The sequence below is a fragment of the Pteropus medius genome, unplaced genomic scaffold (assembly GCF_902729225.1).
Source record: "Pteropus medius unplaced genomic scaffold, Ma_sr-lr_union100, whole genome shotgun sequence".
NCBI lineage: Eukaryota > Metazoa > Chordata > Mammalia > Chiroptera > Pteropodidae > Pteropus > Pteropus medius.
The window spans coordinates 13,274,315-13,279,977 of NW_024340696.1; the positions used below are offsets into that span (position 1 = coordinate 13,274,315).

The 5,663-nt window shown below is 36.0% G+C and overlaps 1 pseudogene; it reads right to left on the reverse strand.

Moving 5' to 3' along the window:
* Positions 1-1,936: 1,936 nt before the first annotated feature.
* On the reverse strand, positions 1,937-2,457 carry LOC120604332 (peptidyl-prolyl cis-trans isomerase A-like; annotated as a pseudogene).
* Positions 2,458-5,663: the final 3,206 nt, after the last annotated feature.

Sequence of the window (5,663 nt, forward strand, 5' to 3'; positions counted from 1 at the left end):
ATTCCACCAATATTTTATGGAATCATGGAATTAGTTTAAGACTTCACACAGAATCGATTTAATCTGCTTTCAGCTAACTCCAGCTACCTGTGCTAGGTGGGAGGGAGCATGGCGGGAGTTAGGGAGTGGTCTCTAGAGTCCACCGATGAAAACCCTGGTTTTACAAAAACAATACCATCTGTGCGACCTCAAGCAAAGGATTCGATCACTATCAGCAAAATAAGAATAAAAACAGAATCAATTTTATAGTTGTATTCTGAGAAATACATGAGGTCATCCATATAAAACTTTTGGAAACATCTTAAGCGCACAATATACATTAGCTAATAGTTATAGCTCCTCATATGTATCACTAATACATACTAGATGTGTCTCTAAGCACTTTATATTAACTCCTTTCACCACACGACAGTTCAGTAATACAGGTTTTATTGTTATATCTGTTTTGCAAATGAAGAAACCGAGTCATGGAGAAATTAATTAAGTAATACAGCTCGTAAGCGGCAAAGCAATTCAGTCTCAGACAATTTGCTTTTAGGTACCATATTTAACTACTACAACATTCTCATATTATCATTATGTCTGTTTAAAAATGTCACTGTCTAGTATGCCTGTTAATTGAAATATATGTAGAAGAAACCACAGTATGACAATTCTTAGAAAAATGTACATACTCTGCAGATTATACAAAGGTGTGGTTCTTGGTAGTACCTGGAAAATTGCTAACTTTTTTCTCTTGTGTCTCTGGAAAAAGTAAACGCTAGCTTATTTTGTCTGTAGAATGTCAATGCCAAACATATTTCCTAAAAAAAACACAGAGTTACATTCATATCTAGCCTCTAAACACTCATGGAGGATAAAATAAATAACCAGTGTTAGTTTCATGTTAACGATGAAAGAAAACAAATTTATAACTGATGAGGGATAGGTTATGATGGGTTATTTGCAAAGCAGGACTAGGGCCAATATTCAACGTAGCCAAAGATAGAATTGAACTGACTCCTAATGTAGTGTTTTAATTACTATATTAAATGAATCTGCTTTGCAGAAAATAAAATAATGAGTATGTCTATATAGGAAAAAAAAAAATTCCGGATTTTACCTCAGATGAAATTGTGCTGAAATGATAAATTTCATCTCCAGGTGCAAGAGTACAAATTATATATTTTCTTGTTCAGCAGCTATTTCACACAATAAAATATGATAGAATATATAATCTACTGGTTTATAATGAAAAGAATAAAGAAAGAAAAATGTGCAAATTGAATATATTTTAAGGTCTATTCATGATAAATGAATCCAGAGAGATAGCTATAGCACTGTAATGACTACTTAGAAGGAAAGTAATGTGAATATACAATGAAAAATGGAAATTATTACCTGTTTTCTAATATGAAGATTGTCTGATCCATATCAAATACATGATGAAGCTGCTATGAAAAAGATATATAAATTCAACATATAAACAGGCCTCCAAAACATTAAGCACATTTAAAGTAAAAAAAAAAAAAAAAAAAAAAATCAAGTCAGTTGCTTTCAAAACATGTTCGAAATGACATTATCTTTGACCTTTCAGAAGGGAAGTGTCCTCTTCCATGATAGAGGCTTTCTTCTTTACTTTCGTTTTTCTTTCTCAGTAATTCCTTTCTCTTTCATAAAATCACATTATAATTTCCCTTAAACTGAAAAAAGAGGCCTTTCTTCTCTTAGGCTTCCCCTATTTTTTGTGTTCATTCATTTCTGAAATCTTTGTTTTGTTTGTTTGTTTAACTTTTATTTCATAATCATAAACTTACTCTGCAACCCAGCTAGGCTTAGAGGTACAAGGAAAACCCGGAACCTGAAGAATCGCAGCAAGAACAGAGATTATAATGGAGTGTTCAGAGCAGGTGGGATGAGGGATACTCTCATGAGCTAAGAAGGAATGGTCTGGTCGTTAAGATAAAACAAGTCAAATTTATTAGAGTTGTCCACAGTCAGCAATGGTGATCTTCTTGCTGGTCTTACCATTCCTGGACCCAAAGCACTCCATAGCCTCTACAATATTTTTGCTCTTTTTCACCTTGCCGAAGACCACATGCTTGCCATCCACCCACTCAGTTTTGGCAGTGCAGATGAAAAACTGGGAACCGTTTGTGTTGGGTCCAGCATTTGCCATGGATAAGATGCTAGGACCTGTATTCTTCAGGATGAAATTCTCATCGTCAAATTTCTCTCCGTAGGTGCACTTGCCGCCTGTGCCATTATGGTGTGTGAAGTCACCACCCTGGCACATAAATCCTGGAATAATTCTGTGAAAGCAGGAACCTTTATAACCAAATCCTTTCTCCCCAGTACTCAGAGCATGAAAGTTTTCTGCTGTCTTTGGAACTCTGTCTGCAAACAGCTCAAAGGAAACGTGGGCTCCAAGAGCTTGCTGTTGACAGCGATGTTGAAGAACACAGTTGGGTTGACCATGGCTGGGGACGAATGGCTCCGGAGCAGTGGCATCTGCAAGGCCAATTTCTGAAATCTTTAGAGAACTTGGTTTCCAAGGTCCTCATCCCCTTGGGACCTCTTGATCTCTGCACCGTTCACACTATTGAAAAGAAACCCAAAATTCTCTTTACAGGACCGCCTATAAAATTCTGTATGCCACGGTCTCACCTTTCTAGACCTTTCTGCATTACCTGTTATTCTTGACTAGTAAAATCTCTCCTTTTCCCAAATCCACTTCTGCTGATTTTTACCTTCTTCCTTAACCACCTACTTCCTGTGACTTTTTTGCTACTCTCTCTTTTCCATTTCTTACAAGGCTTTGTTATTCCAGACTGACCTCAGTTCTTCTCTTCTCCATTCTTTTGGTTGACTCGCTCACATTCATGGCTTGAGTTGTCTCAGATATTCCTAAACTCACATCTGTAACCCTCATTTGGACCCCTCTTTGAGCTCCTAATCCATATTCTCCACCCCTTCCTGCACACTGTCCAAAGAATGCCCTGCCGAAACTGTAACCTCATCTGCCAGAAGATACCTTTGGTTAGAAATGTCCACTCACACAATATTCAAATTAAAAACGTGTGTGCTATTGTTTTATTTTTCTGTTTCTCTACTGCCTGGTTGAATGTCCTGTAGCAGGTAGCGTGGATACGGAAGAGTAAAAGCCCATCAGCCTGGGTGTCTGTGTGACTCTTTAATTCTATAACCTGATGATAATAAATATAAATAAGTATATAATCTAACATATAATATAAATAACATGCTATATTTATATAAAGATAAGTATTGCCTATGTTTATATAATATATAGCTTACATTATATATTAAATATATGCACATGTAGTGAACATAAGTATATAACTATAAATATTTGATGTGTTTCAGCCATGAACATCTCATTAAATGTACTTCCTTAATTCCGTATTTCCTTCTAGCTATTACCCCCTTTACCATTTTCTGCAACCTTTAAGAGCAGATCTGTTTGAAACCATTGTGTGAAGTGGAAACTTATATTTTCTCAACTCTCATTCTCTACTTAGATTGAATATTTGAAAATAGCAGATTCAAGTGTTCTTTTCACTCAACTGAATCTATGATTTTCAAGTGACTTCTCTTGTCAAACTCGATAAGTCTCAGATCTCGCTGTACTTAAACGCTTGGTAGCATTTGAAAAATTTACCACTCCCTCTTCTGTTACTTGCTCATTTTCTTCAAAACACACAGGCTCCCACCTTTCCATCTCTGTTGGAAATACACATCTCCTCTTATTAATCATATCAGAGTGATGTGGAGACTTTGTATTTTTCTAGCTATGTTTCATCTCTAAATGGTCACATTTTTTTAACACCTATTTTAAAATAACTAGTATGTTCCTGCACTGGGTATACAGCAATGAATAAAACAGACAAAAATTTCTGTTCTCATAGACCTACTATTTTAATGGGGAAGACAGAAAAGATAAACAAGATAAAAAAGCAAATAAAAGATATGTAGACTCAGTGAGTTTCTGAAATTGGATTTTTACATTTGATGAGACATTTTAAGTACCAAACTAAGATTCTTCTTGGCACTGAAATTTAGTGGTGGACTGAATTATTTAGTGGTGCCTGAAAAAATAGATATGTCTGATATTTTAACAAGAGTTAAAGAAGGAGAGTGGGAACAAAACGTTTTGGCAAAAGCAAAAACTAATGCAAACTTTTTTTCCTTTGCTTGAACCTCTTGATTTCAGGGCTTTCAATAGATGATTGTAATTGTAATATGGTATTTTTTAGTGCCTTCATAGTTATGTCGTTTTGTTGCTTTTGATGTCTTGTGACATTGCTTATCAAGTGATTCTCTAAAATAACCAATCAAATAATGCCACTCCTCTGCTCTAGTTGCTTCCCATTGCACTTAGAATGAAATCCAGTTCCTTATCATAGCCTACACAGTCCTGTGTGATCCGGACCCCTGATTGATTCTTCATCCTGTCGCCTGCCATTCTTTTCCTTGCTCATTGTGATGGAGGCAAGCCAACCTTTTTACTATTTCCGAAATAATCCTAATATGCGCTAGCTATACTTGCTTCTGGGCCTTGGGGATTAGAAATTCTGCCTGAGCTTCTTCCTACAAATATATGGATGGCTCATTTATTCAGGTTCCTATTCAATTGTCCACTTATCCGACAAGCTCTTTATCACAGAACCTCACCTGATTTAATGTTGTTTCCACTCTAATACATATTCTTAGAGGCCTTTCTGGAAACCGTGTATGTTCACTGTTATGTCAATGATAACATTCACGGATAAGAGTTAAGACATGAACTTGAGGCATCTGATACAAATGTAGCAGTATTTCTGTGAAGGAAAGACAAATGTTTATATATACTATCAGCTGTTGCTTGGGACCTTCTCTCAGCTTTGTCATCAGGAAGATTGAAGGACTTAGCAGCTCATTGGAGACAAAGGGACATATTCTTCACTTCCTGACTGCTGGCTGGGTAGCAGATCTGATTCACACAATGAAGTTACACAAAAATCTCACTTATATTAAGAGGAGGCCTAGAAAAAGGTCTTTTCTTTTTTATCTGGGGGTTCTGCATCATCCTCATCTGATGAATATACACATAAATGGCATCCCCCAGAACATTAAAACTCATGTTTTTCTTATTCTGCTCTTGATGTCCCCATAATAATTTGTGACTAGGAAAATGATCATGAAGTCAAAGCACATGAAGGATGGCCAGGATTATAAACAAAGCCCAAGCACAAATGAAGTCTGAATGGAGAGACCCTGCTGTTTCCAGCATTTTGTTTAATAATGAAGGAAGCAAGTGAAGGAAATTGTCCATAAACTGGATCAGTAAAATCATTCTGAACAGATTGGCTTTTGAAAAAAAATGTTTTCAAATGCTCTATTTAATTTTTGAGGCAACATTTAAATCCTTTATTTGGAGGGGGAAAAAAAGATAATAAACAGCCTTACTCAAGGACAAAGTGAAAAATTAAAAAAAAAAAAAACCCTCAAAATTCACATTTCCTAGCTGCAGCCTAAGAGCTCAAAACTTAATTTCTCACCACAGACCGTTCCAGAAAAATGCATTTGGGATATTTACGTTATTCATGTTACCCTACAAATTGCGAATAATGATTTCAGAGAAGGTGGGTGTGGAGGTAGGAAAGAAATTTCAAATTCTTTGACTA